Source organism: Meleagris gallopavo, chromosome 19 (genome assembly GCF_905368555.1).
Source record: "Meleagris gallopavo chromosome 19, MGAL_WU_HG_1.1, whole genome shotgun sequence".
Taxonomy (NCBI): domain Eukaryota; kingdom Metazoa; phylum Chordata; class Aves; order Galliformes; family Phasianidae; genus Meleagris; species Meleagris gallopavo.
Window position 1 is genome coordinate 4,337,619 of NC_139422.1, and position 15,751 is coordinate 4,353,369.

The following is a 15,751-nucleotide window of genomic DNA, read 5'->3' on the forward strand; positions in this document are numbered from 1 at the left end:
ACAGCCACTTCTGGGTGCAGATTCATGGCCTTGCGGGGATCTGTGTGCTGGGCAGGACGGGACACACACTGGCAATGACCACACTGCCATGAGCTGCTGTACTCAGCACCATTTACTTTCCCAAGGCTGTAACAGCCATTGCCAACTTGCTCCAAAGAATGGGGCCATTCTTAACATTCCAATTAGCCGGTGAACAGGTTTTGACAGAGGGAAGCTGGGAGCATGGAGGCATGTTTTGTACATTTGTGACATTTATATGAGAGATTAGCACCTTCTAGTAAATAGGTATTAACTAAAATCTGTCTGAATTATGTTCCTAATTACTATTTCATTTGTGCTGGTGTTGTATTTATTACAGTAAGCTTCTTGTGTATTTATTGCATTATGTATTGGCGTGAGACTGTAGATGCTGAATGTATGTGCTGAACACAAAGGCTAATAAGCATTACAGTGCAAAACGCTTGATAGGACTCGAGCCATTTTATCCAAGCCTTGGAACCCTTCTTTCAAATTAAATGCAAGAAATATTCTAAGTGCCTTCCTCCATTCCCATCTCTTTACACATTGCTCAGTCTTCTTTCTTTATTGCTTTTTTTTTTTTTTTTTTCTTTTTGCCCAAAATGCCAGCCCTACCTTTTTTCCCCAGTGGCCTCTCTCTGTTGGGGTTATGGTCGGTAGTAGGATTGCCCCATGCTTCTGCTGCAAGCCTCACTTTGTGATGGTTCACAGCAGTTACTGCTATGTTTTGAACCTGACAATCCCCACTATCTTCTCCAAGCTGTCTCTGGGTTCGATTGCTGCTCCAAGGGATCTAAGACACAGCTGTGGATAGAGGCCTACATCTGAGGAGCCCATTCCACATTTCATGCCACAGCACTCTGAGCCTCTATGCAAACTAAACAGAGCCAGGACGGCTATAAATTGTAGTTAGATGATTGTGCATTTAATGCTTCTCATAAATGCATAAAGTTTGTCTTCAGAAAGCTGTAATGAAGAAAAGCAGATTGAAGCCAGGAAGTGTCTCGTTAGCATGTGATGGAAATGTTAATCAGGGCTCTTTAAGGAGGATGTGATTAATTCATTCCCCACTCACTGCTGTGGGAGGGTCTGAGGACAAATCTGGAAGCAAAGGGTAAATTGGTTGGAGGGAGCAGAGGGAAGGGGCTGTTCTGTGGTGAGTGGGGTTCTATGGAGTTGCCCTGGGTGCTTCTCCCTCGTGTTACTGTGCTGCTGTGGGCCTGGAGCAAAGACCGACCTGACAGCTGGCCTCACGGAAATGAGTAAGTCATGGTGTTCTCAGCTTCCTCATCTGAAAGTTGGAGGTGGGCATGTGTTTGATGAACAGAAGTGTGCAGTGAGTAAAGTATCTGTAGAGCTATGAAGTTAGCTGCTGCTGAGTGCCTGCTCCTTCCTCTCTGGTTGTCTCCTGGTCCCTCTGTGCTGCTCTCGTGGTCCTGCTCTGTTTGGAACTTGTTGCTGTTTTCCGAAGGGCTTTCAGGTGTCTGAACAGAACTAGAAGTTTGAGTTCACTTCCCTTGGACTTTCATTAGTTATTACGTCTGGTTTGGATCCAAATTTCATCCTCGTTATTGCGTTTTTCACACTCTGCCTGAAGCCTCAGTGTTGTAAGGGAGCAAAAATCCCCAGTCCCTGGGGGCCTCTATTGAATATGACTCTGGTAACATCTGGGACTCTTCCACCCCAACAGATTTGCAAGTACAGAGAGGCTTTATTTTACTGACTAATGCAGCAGAAAAGAATAAAACTTCTGAAACAGTGAGACTGTAAACCAAACCCATTAAACTTGATTATTGCCAATTTGTACCCAGTACCTGTGGCTTGTAGGAAGTTCTTGCCTGTGGTTAACTGGCAATCGTTGTTGTTTATGTGTTTATTAGTTTGTACCCAACATATGCTTAATGGCTCTTCTGCTCAATTTTTTTTTTATTTTTTGCTGTGGTTTTAATCTGTTTTTGCAATGCACGGTGGGCACTGCAGTCACAATCTGTCTCTTCCCTGCAAGGTTTGTTGACCTTTTTGTGAGAGGCTCTTTTGTGATGGGCTTTGAACTTTTGTCCTTCCCTCTAATGCTGCCTTTGTCTGATGACGCAAGGAACAACGTGGCAGTGAGTTCGATGGCTGTGACAAGTTCTGGGTGAGGGCTGGAGGGGTTGAGGCCATACCCTTTTTTGAGAGGGCTGCTATGTCCCAGCACCATCTGGGCAATTGGAAAATATTCCAGCTATTCCAGAGTCAGCAGAGTTGTTGCTTTTGCCAACAGAAGCGATCTTCTAACTTAACCTGGATCTTCTAACACTTGAAATGGGTTGTTGGATGGTTCCAGAAACAGGACCCCATATAGGAAGATATATCTTTCACCTGTGTGTGTTGGAACTCCTTTGTCTGGGGCCTTGGTGTTTGCAGAGATCTCCTCCTGTAGAGCATTATTTCTGTGCTTATGCTCAGTTGTATCCAGAAATTAATCCAGTTCTTAAGGCTCTGGGAAAGATGGCCTTTTCATGGCACGTCTTACGAGAGTAAGGAAATTACTATTCCCACAGATGCTGCCTCTGTAACCAGGGGGAAATGATGTGGCTCTCCAGGGAGAATGGTTGTCCTGCAGCAAGGAGGGAGCCCAGGGCTCACTGAGCAGAAGGAGCATTGACCTGGGGACATGTGGCTCTGTGCTGGGCTAGCAGGGGTGTGTGTGCTTGTGTGTTATCTCTGCAAAGGGCAAGCTGGGATTGGAAATACAAACTGATCCTTCTGTGTGCCTTCTGGTCACCTTTCATGATCATCTGGGAGAAAAGGTGCCAAACACAAGGGGTTTTTTTTGTGGCAGTACAGTCCCAAAGGTGCTGAGCCCTATGCTGTGAGCTGGGCAGCTTTCAGCAGGGCATTAACTCCAAACACTTGGGTCCATAAATGCATGCTGTGTTCCCTGGTCCTTGCCCTTCATATCGTATTCCAGGAACATTCATATATGCTCATTAGAGATCTCTCCTGTCCTGCCTGGCTGCTGATCAGCTGCTCCAGAGCACCAACCCCTTACAAGCACACACAGGTGCTGGCTGTGGCTCTGGCCCTCAGGTCTACCCAGTTCCTTACTGCTCTTACCAAGAATCCCATAACCCAGCCCTGCTCTGAGCAACTTGAGGAAGAGCTGTCTTTCCTACCTGCCCCACTCGAGTCCCACACCTTTCCTGCAGCAAGTCCTTCAGCTGCAGCAGCTGCTCCCTTTTTAGCCAGGAAACCAATGTTTCTGCTCACGTTTTAAGCTCGACTCTGTAAGAAATGCAAACTATTACTTCAGTGCCTGCATTTCTCTTACGGGACTGAAGGAATGTTACCTTTGCTTAGTTGGTAGGATAGATATATTCCATAACTCTTTGGGGAATTAATATTCATGCTATTAGCTTTAACATATTGCTCTCAGTTCCACATCTTTTTAGTTTAACAAGCAGTTGCAGGCTCAAAATGATGAGCTTGGTTGAAAACGGTGCACCTCTCTTTGGGATCTGGGGACTGAGTTTTACCAATTAAAGTCAAAATATGTTTGAACTGCACGGTGGAAAATCAACGTTCAAATTAGTAGCGTGTGGGATTAAAATTACTGCTGTAAGAGGACGTTGCTGGAGGTCAGTGCAGCCCTCACCTGCTGCCTGAGGAGGAGGCTGCCTGAGGTCAGGGTCCCTATGGGGCAGCTGGTTCAGCTCCCTTTGTGTAAGGCTTTTCCTTGGGGATGCTCGTGGCTGTGAGTTGGAGCACCCCTGGGCAGTACTGCTGTCAGGAGGCACCACAGCTCCGAAAACTTTTCTCTGGGCTCAGTGCAAGGAGGTGCAGGCGGACAGAAAAGGCAAAACCCGAACATCTCTTGCCAATATCTGCGGTCACTTCTGGTTCTGGAGCTCACTATAGGTTTTTACTCTTTTTTTTTTTTTTTTTTTTTTTCTGGCAAGAATGTCATGATAGAAAGGTCCTTGCAGATATGACGCAGGTCTCGTGGCTTTGGGAGGGCTGAAGATACAGCTCCTCACTTTGCTGTAGAGCAGTCACTGAAGTTTTCTGCCAGAGGTATTTTGGTAAAAAAAACAAAAAACAAACAAACAAAAAACAAAAACAAAAACAAAACAAAACAAAACAAAAAAAAACACTTCTGGAACTTCTTTCCAGTCTTCCAGTTTAATAGGTGGCTTCACGCCTCCACTCTGCTGCTGCAGCACAAGGTGTGATGTGCTGGGGAGAACACACGGAGGAGAAAACCTCTCTGAGTCTGTTCTGGGAGAGACCAAAACCCAGGGGCTCCTTCCCTGCCAAATGGATCCTACTGAGCAGTTCTTCCCTTTTCTGAAATTATGTGGCCTCGTTCTTCACCCCTTCGTCCCTGAAAGGAGCTGTGTTTGCATGGATACACAAAGTTACGCTCTGAATGGAAAGCTGGTGACATCAAACTGAAACACTGATGGGTGCAATAATCATTAACAGATGCTCAAAAGAAGTGTAAAGCTTCTTAATGAGCACTTTATCAGGAACCTCCTTCTGGAACGTATTCAGTGGGGTTTTCTACCTTAATCCCAAGTAGCTTTCAGCCATGTTTGAAAAGTACTTGGAGTGATTTAAACGATATGAGCACCTAAGAATTAGATAGATATATAATAATATAAAACTGAAATAAAGAATGGTCCAACCTTCAAACAAAGTACCCTGCTAGCCTTGGTAGTGAAAATGAGTTTGCTTTGCCCCTGGGTTATTTTGTGCTACTGAGCTTCGTGGCTCCAGTCCAGGGTAATTTCTAATAATGCTTTTCTATCTGTGAGCATGAAGTTGTCACTCTTTCAGTATCCGTGTGTCAGTGCTGCTGTGAGCTCTTCTGTCCCACTCTTGCTCACCTCGAATGACTCACTTCTGTAGCCGATGTACTCAGCTTCTTCCATCTTGCTACCCATATGTATGCAATTGCATAAAGAAAGAAATAACAAGCTCTCACAGCATTAAATTCAAGGAGCTGATGCATCTCGAACGTGGAAAACAGAAGCAATAGAGTGCCTTGCTAATTTTTACACTAATTTACACCAGAGGGAATAAGAAGTCTCTTAAATCAGATGCTAATTTTGTTTATTTAACTTCCTAGTCAGCACAATGACCTTTCATCCACGAGCAAGAACAAATTAGCGCAGAAGTTCTTTGTGGGAGGCTGGAGAACTTGTCTCAACCTGATACTGAATAATACCCAATTAAATCTACTTCCTAACAACTCTGCCTTCCCTCCTAGAAGGAAGTTTCGGATAAAAGAACAAAACGAGATGCCTTTTATTTGCCACTCTACAAAATCTCTTCACGTAACGCAAACAACCCTAACCCTGGTGTGTCTGATACAGGATTTGCAACGCTCTTGGTTATTGGTAAGAGGATAAGGAGCTTATAAATGTTTATCAGGAGGAGGATAAAAGATCCCCTGCCCCCCCTGCTAGGAGAAGAATGGATTTCCATGTTTATCAACAACCAAGGTGGGAGGGAAGCGTTTGGTAACAAAGCTGTAAACATAAGAGGAGTTTGTGGAAGGATAGGAGCTCTTCCTATTTGGTAATAGGATAAGAGATGTTGGGAGGCCTTTTTGTGAGATAAGAAGCTTACTCTAAAATCAAGATTTTTTTTTTTTTTTTTTTTTTTTTTTTTTTTTGGTATCAAGGGGACCCGGAGATCTTCTGATGATGGACAGGGAACTTAGTAGCCCTGGAGGGTTTGCAGAAAGAGCAGAGGTGCTCTTGAAATGCAGCATGAGTTTGTTGAACGTGGATGTGAGAACGCCTGGAGACCTCAGAGAGCTGTGGCTGAAGGAAAGCACAGGAGATGGCAGTTCCTTTGGGGTCAGTGGAGGTGATGGAGTGCTGGCTGGGGGCAGCACCTCTGATCTGCAGGCATGCAGGGTTTGGGAGAGGTTTGGGACGGAGACATGTCCAGCACTGTCTCCCACCACATCGCTTTGTCCAGACCATGAGATCTCTTTTTAAAAGCCAAGACATCTCAAAGATGCATTGTAAGTGTGCCAGGCACTGGGTTGGCTGCAGGGCTGGGTGGGCAGCTAACAGCAGAAGTAGCTGGCGTTAAATCTGTAGCACGAGTTTTGTTATGATAGGTTTGGTTCTTCTGCTGGCAGTGTAGCTTAGGAACAAATGGCCTTGTGCTGCAGCTGGACTGGTGGATGGTGATCTGTAAGGTCTGTGCTGTGTTGGAATGCAATGCCTTGAACACATGTGGTGCTGGCTGCCTTACACAGCATGTTTTCCCACTGGTTTTGAAGGAGCCATGGGGACTGGGTGAAATTCATAAGTGTGTGCCAGAGAGGTGTGAAGGAAATGTGTGATCCTGTACTAAGCATGCTGTACTGTAGAGGTCATACTGTATAGCTCCTTTTAGTCCCAGTGAAGTCCCACAGTCATGTGAGATGTCCTCTTTGAAAGCTGCTCCTCCCAACAGGAACTTGGAACCACAAGATAAAATGAATGGTAGCATATTTCGTGCTCTGTTCTCCTGTGCCTGGATGAAGCCATCTGTTCATGCACTGCATGGGTCACAAGATGCTAGGACATGTCACTAGGAGAAAAGCCTATTTAATTCTTCCTATTGCAGAAGGGGCTGGCACAGCCCGGGAGCACTGCATGTACCCACTTCTGCACCCTCAGTCTGAAGGGTTTGAGCTGCAGAGGTAAACCCATCCATACTCATGGCTCTCCTTCCCACCCCGCTGTGGACATGGACTCGCCTCCAGCTCCAGCATGCAGGTCAGCTCAGCTAAGGGCTGAGGTTTGGGCTTCCTTCCATTTGGGTACAGGGAACAGATTTCAGCCTTGCTTATCCTCCCCTTGATGAAGCCTCCAGCTCCAATCCCAGCCCGTTATCAGAGGGATCCAGATGCCAGCCAGCAGAGCGTGGTCCCTGGCAGGGCCTGCCCGTGCTTTGGCCTCTTTGTAGGACCACAGAGCAGCAGTGCTGGAGCTGTTCCTGGGGCTGGCAGCAGACCAGGCTGACAACACATTTATTTATCAGCAGCCGAAATTCGTGTGCTAAGTCCATTGAGATGCCCAAGTTATTTTCTTAATGGATATAGCTCTGTGAATTGTGCATGGTCATTTATTTTTAGATGTGCCCGTTGGTTTTGGGGAGGAGCAGAGGGATGCTATGGACTTGTCCCCTCTGAGCTCGGTTACCTGTTGGTGCGTGGCAGAGCTTTACCATAAATCCCCCCCAGATCTGTAAGAGGATCTGTAGGATGCACGCTCAGCATCTGGCTGCATGTCACCCCCCATAAAAACAATATGAAAACATCCCTGGGACCCTCCTGAGCGAGCTGCTGCCCTGGATGTGTCCCATGTCAGGGGCTCTCCCTGCCCTCCCACCCGTGGGGAGTTCACATTTCCCACTTCCAGATGAATCTCCCTCTCTGGAGCCTGACTCCAGCAAAGGAATGATTTGCACTTACAGCGCTGCTAATGAATTTCTGAAATAAGGAATTAATTACCGTCTGTCTAAATTAGAGTTGTCCTATCCTTTGAGATCCATCTTTTTGATTCTAATTAATTTTAAAAATTACTTCTAGAGTCTTCAGTAGAGATTCTAATTTATTTTACTCTAATATTATTTCTCTGATAAGCAATTTAATTTTTAGATCGGAATCCGCCTAATCTCGAATTTGTCACACAAACTCCTCTCTCTCTGATACTGTTTACAGAATTTGGGAGATGACAGACGATGCACAAATCCTTTCTTCTTTTTTCCTTTTAAACACCTGAATGTGTGTTCAAAGGAGATTAATTGAAACCCTTCACTGCGCCGTGTTTAGGAAAGATCCTTAATATTTTAGAACCAAAAACAAATATTAGTTATAAAGCTTCTCTAATTGCGCTATTTCACGGAGAAATGCATGTCTAATTTGCTTTTTTTTTTTTTTTTTAAGAACATTTGCTTTATGGGTATTTGCCAGAGTCTGACAGTTACTTAACTGGCTGTTTTTATTAACTTGTTCTCAGCATCGGGCGCGCTGGCAGCTGGGGAAAATTCAAATATCAATTTTACATTCTTATCTAAGCTGCCATCCCACAGGCTGCAATGAGCTGCACAGTGAACTTCGCTCTGACTACTGACTTTGTCCTGTCTGAGTTTCAGAGTTCAGAGCATTATTTTTGCCCGTGGTGGTGATTACTGCACCTCAGCTGAGACTGGGGCTCCCAAGTGCTTCGTCTCCGGGATTTTCAATCCAAGCACAAAAGCCCACAAAGGGCAAATCTTGGCCTACTGGCCCATCTCTCCCTCTTCTCGGTGGAATCTTTGGCAAGGAGGAGGGCAGGTGAATTTGTGACGTTTGGAAGTGATGGTAGGGCAGCTGGTCCTACAGGCTGGTCTCCATCTTGGTTATCATACAACATCCCATGTTGGAAGGGGCCCACCATCATCTCCATCATGGGGGTACCGTAGAATATCCCAAGTTGGAAGGGGCCCAGAACGATCGCTGAGTCCAACTCCTGAGCAGTTGATAGGCACACAGCCCTCTCCATTGGCATTTTTATATCTTCTTGCCAAATATGAATGAAAGGTTTAAAAACATATTAGCAAGAGACAGATGTGGATGGAGATCTCACAGTGCTTGCCAAAACTCTTGCAAAAGCAACCGTACAGAGCTCTGGAATTCCTCCTGACAATTGCATGGAATTGGGCTTTCCATATACATCCCTTGTGGAGAAGATCCCTTCTCTGCAGCCCTTCCATGCCCCATCTTATGGTCCACGATCAGTTTTCACACTGATGTGTGCTGAGGAGCTCTGGTTTAATGAAGCTGATGCAGTTACTCGACTGTGCGCCTGCTTGCTGTGTAGGGAAGACCTTGTTGTAAAACTCTGCTGCTTATGTTGGTATGCAAGGGAGGCAAGAAAGTCCTTCGTCATTTTGGACAATTTTACATTATAGTTTGTTTGGGTTCTTAAGCTCCTTCTATTTGTATTTTTTAATTCCCACCTGTGTGTGATATGGATCTTGGATTCTAAGAATCCCAGATGCTTAGCAGATGGTTAGCTCGAAAAAATAATCAAAGAGGCAGCAAAATTCTGTGTTCATGAGCTCCTATTTATTTCAATCTGGTGTTTTGCCTCACAACAAGACTAATAAGCAATTACTCTAGCATCTCAAATGCTTATGCAGTGTAAATGCATCTGTCAACCAGATTCAACATCATCAATAAAGCTGCCAAAGCTGTTCATAACTCAATGATATATGCTTTGAGCATCTTTTTTGAATATAATTTAAAGATTGCAGTCCTATGATTCCGACATTATTTTGTATGTGTTTAAAATACCTCCAGCTGGAAAGATCCCTGCCTTGCATCACGTAATCACCTCTGCTGCGTGGGCTGCTGTCAGCCGTGCCATTTGGCTTGTGTGCCCATCTCAGTTCTGGCTGTTCCTCCAGGGCTTCCACTGGGAATGCTGGAGATGCAGGCAGCTCTATGGGATTTGCAGCATTTCGTCCCTCCTTCCTCTTTTCTGGTGAACGTTTTCCCTGTGCAGAATTCCATTGCAGTGTGAGAACTCCTTAACAGAGAAGGTGTATTTCACAATACCTTGGGTAATAGTTTTCTGTTGTTTTTTTTGTTATTTTTTTCCCCCCATTTTAATGTTCTCTAAAGACATCTGTTTGTAAGGAGCCAGCTACTGTGATCAGTCTCTATGTATACATGCACGTCTTATTGTTTTTCTGAATTTCAATCCAATTTGACAGAAATGTCCAAAACATGATGATTTCATTATTACGCATGAACAAATTATAGCTCATTGCTGCAAACTGGCACCTAGCCATAGCTTTGGAATTACTTAACAGGCAATGAGAGTCCCCCCCTCCCATGCTGCTGTCATACCTCCCTTTCCTTACCCCCTTCCTTCACTTACTGTGCGCCTGAAAACTTTTTCTATCATTATAAAATCAGTCATTTGAGTTGGAGGGGCTCCTCAAAGGCTGTTTGGAGTCACTCCCTGCATGCACAGGGACACCCACAGCTCCTTCAGTGCTCAGAGCCCCAGCAGCCTCACCTTGGCTGTCTGCAGGGATGGCCACTACCACCTCTCTGAGCAACTTCTGCCACTGCTTCATGTACCCTTATATCCAATCTTTTCCTTATATCCCAGTAGTGTTTGTGGATGCAGAGACCCATGCCTCAGCTGTAGGAAGAGCAGCCCCGCAAGCTCAGCTGTTCATTACATCCTAAAGGCAAAGGAGGGGCCTTTGTGGATGTCCCAGCTGCTGGAAATTCTTTGATCAGACGTAGCAGATTGCCCTGGGATACCAGGTTCTGGGAAACAGCTCTTCCTCCATGTTGGTGAGGAAGTGATGTCAGCTGCTGAGGTGAGGCTTTCAACCTGTGCCATCAGATTGAGGAAAATGCAGGGTATTTTCTTTGTTGAGTGTTGGTCTGGTTGGTGCCTGCCAGTTGCTGGTCCAGTGTGGAGGCACAAAGACACACCTGGAGTCCCAGCTTTAATACCAGCGTCTTGGTTGTGCTCAGAGGCACATGAATGCTGAGGACCCACACTGAAATGTTCTGCTCCATCCTTGCATCAACATTAAAGCCAGGTGGAGCAAGGCAGAGGCTGTAGGCATGGCTGACAGCAGTGTGCAGCACTGACAGCTGTCTTGCTTTGTCCCCTGCTGCTCACCATTACCTGGTCACACTTATCCAGGTGGGTCTTGGCATCAGAAATGGATGCTGAAATCCCCTGCAGTTTAGCTGCCCCATCTCAGCTTTCCAGAGCTACAGTGCTTCAGAATGGACCCTACTCAGCTCTCTCCCTGAGGGATAGAACCCAGCTTTTTGTCACTGTGTAATGGGATTACGGTCATTTTCTTGTTTACCAGCGTTCCTTTAGCTGTCTCAGTGTGGCTGTTTGCTATCGGGGCACTCAGCCGCTTGCGTTTTTCCAAGTGCAGCACACGTTTCCCAGCTTTGATTGATGAGCAGAGCAGCTCATCAATCACAGGAAGCGATGCTCGCTGGGGTTGGTTCCTTCTTATCTCTGCTACCAAATTCTCACAGACCCTCTTGGCTACGTGTTTCTGTTGCACTCGGGATTGACTGTTCCTCCCATCAGGATCACCTTGTGAGAGCCAAAATCCTCTGCTCGCATTGCAAGCTGACTGTGCTTATTTACTCTGCCTCTGTTTTCTTGCTGCCTACCAGTGTGAGCCTCCTGTTCTTTCAGTTTGTGTTGTGCCTTAATCCAGAGTTAATGGAACAGAGATTTCTGAGAGAAGAGATCACAAGGTTTCTTTGTTATTATAGATATTTTTAAGTTTCTGTGCTAATAAGAACCTGAGCGTGTCAATACAGGAGGCAATGCACGGCTTCATTTCTCTGCTCTCTCAACTGTGGGAGCTCCTGAGGGGGAAAGAGCTGGTTAAAGCAGCATGCTAGGAGCGGCAGCCCAAGGCTGGGAAAAGGAATTGTTACAGATGGGCTATTTGGAAAAGCTCAGCTTTGGGAAGAGGTCAGCTGTGGTGTTTGTGTCTTCGCAATGGGCTCTATTTTATTTTGTCAGCTTCCCTTACGTTTTGCAAATAAACCTCTGTTGGGATGGGCTCCGCATTCTTTAGACACGTGTGTTCAAACTGGTCCTCCTGAATCTGCCATGCAAGGAAACTAAAAATCCAGAACCACCCGCAGCATCCCCTGCAGCTTCTGAAACTGGTGACGTTGGATGCTCACCAAAGCACCAGCCACAAACAGTGAATCTGGAATGTACCATTGGGCTGAGGAGGAACTGGAGGATCATTTCAGATTGAGTTTTTATACAGGTGACCAAGGTGCATAATTTTATTCCATTGTATGGTTTTGCAGCTAAGAATAATTTTAAGGTGCAATAGTGATGGTATTTTCCCTCACCCAGCCGACCCTGTCCCACTGAGCTCTCCAGTCTCCTTTTATAGGCAAGAGGCATAAGGGAAAAAAAGTGGCAGAAAAATTTAAAACACTTTATGGACTATTTTAGAGAAGAGTGATGTGGCATATGTGGAGTGGTTAATAGCGTGGTGCAAGTAACTGGCGCTGAACCGTGGGGCAATCGCTGTGTGAGCTCACGCTAATTAAACCCTTAATCAGCACTGTGTAACCATTACCACTCAGGGAGATGCTGCCCTGGGTCTGGTGAGAGCTGTGGGTTACGACTGTTGCAAAAGTCCCCCCAGCAGCAGAGCCTGGGGGAAATGAGCTCAGTACCAGAGACCTGGAGGGAGGGGAGCAGCTCGTGCTTACAGAATTGCTGTGGCTGCATGAAATTTTCATGATGTTTCTGAGTTTCCCCGTGTCGAGGCTTGGTGTGAATTCCGTGCTGCTTGTGGAGGTCAGGAGGGCAGCTCGCTGCGTATCGATCTTTTTCTCTGCGTTATCATCGGGTGTAACTAAAAACAATCAAGGAGTGTGTGCATGCAAGCCTGCATTCAGGCAGACAAATGCAAATCTCCTTCCTGTTCTGCAGGGTGAATTCCATCAAGGAAATTGGTTTTGGAGTGGAAGCCAGCCCTTTTTTTTTTTTTTTTTTTTTTTTTTTTCCTCCTAGTAGAAGAAATAGGAATGCCAGGTTTCAGGACCATATACATCTCTGCCTCTACGCAAACAAAAAATAATCAGGCTCCCATCAAAACGTGTCCCCTCTTATCTTGACAGCTGCTGACAGTGATGGATACTGACAGGTTTAGGAGATCAAACACAAGACAACCCGTACTGCATTTCAAACCACCCGAGGCTCTTAAGAGCCATTGTGACATCTGGAGGTCTCAGGAACATGAATGATGCTCGGCAACACCTCTGTCCACATCAACCCTCATTTAGAATCATAGATCATCCGAGTTGGAAGGGGCCCTTAAAGACATCTGGTCCCACTCCCTGCACTGAACAGGGACACCCACAGCTCCATCAGTGCTCAGAGCCATCTCCTGACCTTGGGTATCTGCAGGGATGGGGCAGCACCACCTCTCTGGGCAACCTGTGCCACTGCCTCACTGCCCTTAGTGTAAGAAATACCACTGTTATAAATTAATAGCCTTCTCCACTTTAAACTTACCGTCCAATATGTGTGCTCTGTGTGTTTCTCTGTTAGGGATCAGGCTGTCTTGAAGGTAGGAGGACATGGGAACGGTGATAGGATTGTGAGATGAGTATCGAGCTGTAAGAGGATGCCTTGTGCCAAATAGTACGTTGGGAACGTGATGTGGGTTCCACAGTGACACTGGGGGGAAACCACGAGCAATTGGACTCAAATGGTGCTCAGGGGATGCAGAGAACTCTCCCATCTGCGGCAAGGCTGGCTCACAACGCAGTTATTTGAGGGTTATGCAACTGCTGGAGAATGCACAACGTGCTCTGGTGACTCAAGGTGAAGCAGGCCGCCTTTTCACCCCTCTGCTGTCAGTTTTCCAGGCTGCTGGCACATGCAGGCCTGAGAGCTGTGAGGGGCAGCCCTGGCCTGGAGCCGGGGTCGCAGCGTGTTGATGATGCAGTAATGTGGTTACATTTTCCACTTTTCTGAGCACTAATACTGTGATTACTTCGTCTCAATAATGTCCAGGCTCAGGTTGCCATATTAGCTTCCTGAGGCGCGATTTACAGCCGTGATAAAATAGCCTTTAAGCCATAGAATCAAAAATAATTAGCTTTATATCTCAATCCTTCCTTTATCTGCTGTTTCTTTTTCCTCAAGAACCGTGCAGGTGTGGTACTCAGGGAAGTGGTGTAGTGGGTGATGTTGGTGACAGGCGAACAGTTGGACCAAATGATCTCCGAGGTCTTTTTCAACCACAATGATTCTGTGATTCTTATTCTAAAATAATATTAGGTGACCTCCAAGCATGGGATACAGCATGGAGAGGGTTGTCTGGATGGCCTCAGAGTTGTCTGTGCCTTTTTTGTGTGGTTCTGCTTCACTAGCTCAGCCCAAGGGCATTGGGCACAGTGCTGGCAGCTCATATCCTCAGATCCCGAGAGGGATGGAGAGAGCAAATCTCCTCCTGGGACACAGCGAGTGCCACCTGAGCTCGGTGGCTGAGCCTGGTGACAGTGCTGAGCACCCTCACCAACTGCATGTATACAGAGCACAGCTGCTCTGAGCTGGTTTACTCAGCAGAACACAAACGTGTCTGCTTTTGCTCTGAGCAATCCCAACCGCAACAGCTTGAAAGAGTGGAGGGTTTCTTTTCTCCACTCTTTCCTTTAAATAAATGGGCATTTTTTTTTTCTTATTTTTTTTTTTTTTCTTTGAGCAGCTAATGTTCATTTTGCGTGCGGGCACGCAGTTCCAATCCTGTTTGAGAATGCACACAGTGCAGTGCAAAAATAAAGATTGCATCTCATCCATAATGCATGCCCCAGCAATCCGCTTTAACAAATTACCCAAGTAGGTTCCTCTGATGGGACTAAGGGGAAAGGGGGGGTTTTGGGGGGATTGTAACAAGTATCTTTCTAAAGAAAGGAAAGGCAAACACGCACAAAAAGTAGGCAGCAGGACTTTTCTCAAGAGGAATCGATTCAGAAAGCAAGCAGGTTGGGTGCTGGGCTTGGAGAGGACGGCATCCCTGAGATCTCTGAGCCCCCTTCAGATCATTGTGCTCCATGGAGGGCGCATCTTCAGACTCTTTAAGTCTGGTGGAGGGGAAGAAGGGATGTGTGAGGTTACCCTACATGTGGGTACCCATGTGTGGGGGTACCCGTGTTACTGATGCTTCATTTCCACCCATTGCAGAAATGAGCACGAGAGCAGCGTGTTGCGCTTTGCAGAGCGCAGTGCTGCCAGGTAAGGGGTCGTGTTGGAGTCAGCAGCCTGCAAAGCCTTTTGGCTTTGAGTGTCAACAGAACGTCAAAAAGCGCTGCAGCTATTTCTGGTTTTGGTGGTTTGGTTTTTTTTTTGTTTTTTTTTTTTCCCTCTCTCTTCTGTTTTCCATATTGCAGCTTCTGTTGAATTTGGAAGTGATGACAGGAGCCGCTTTGTCTTGTTCAGGGTTGAGAATAAACCTGGAGCACAAGCAAGGTGTGTGCATCTCCCCCAGCTCTGCAGGGTGACGTTCAGCAGGCTGTGAGCTCTGTCCTGCCTGAACCCCAGTGTGAATTGGACACAGCCATGCCCGCACAGCCCCCCCAGCTCACTCCCCCAAAATGCAGCTTCAGTGAATTAAAATACCAAGCTGTTCTACTGTGCTTTTGTTTTTAAACACTTGACTGCATTAACATTGATTTATTTCTAATACAGCCAGCTGCCCGTGATTTGGGGTATTGCTTCTGTTTGTTCACTTTGGTGACTGTAATCACAGCGTGGGTCGTCAGCTGCAGGCACAGCCTGCAGGACAGGGTGCTGGTGGCAGGAATGGTGTGTGACACCCAGCAGTGCCTTCACCCATTGTTGTAGGGGCTTAAGTTGAAAGAAGAAGCATTCTCTTGCTTTTCTTGGCTGTTTCCAATCACCTTGCACCCGAAATGGAAGCAAAGACAGGAACTCCCAAAGTAAATGAGCCCCTCCTTTAATTCCATTTGCTTACGCCGCTAATTTTTCTCCCCCGTAATTATTTTTACAGGAAAATTTAATTTGGTGTAATGGGGACGAAGTTTAACACTCCATAAGCTTTGTCTGCTGCAGCCCTCCATCTGCCACGCTTTTTTAGCTTAATTGTTTTAAAACTGGCCCAGTAAATAGCGTGTTTAAGAGGCACTCCTCGTCAAGATGCA

The 15,751-nt window shown here is 46.2% G+C and overlaps 1 long non-coding RNA gene across 7 annotated transcripts in view; it reads left to right on the plus strand.

Annotated features, from left to right (window-relative positions):
• Positions 1-999: 999 nt before the first annotated feature.
• LOC109370468 (uncharacterized) overlaps positions 1,000-15,751 on the plus strand; it is a 39,448-nt gene continuing 24,696 nt past the window's right edge. For 5 of the 7 annotated variants that reach the window (XR_014887335.1, XR_014887336.1, XR_014887338.1 and 2 more), the window contains exon 1: positions 1,004-1,280. This is a non-coding gene — a long non-coding RNA (uncharacterized LOC109370468). Of the gene's footprint in view, positions 1,281-15,751 lie in introns of all 7 variants that reach the window. The other 2 variants (XR_014887337.1, XR_004161654.2) reach the window with 1 other exon arrangement.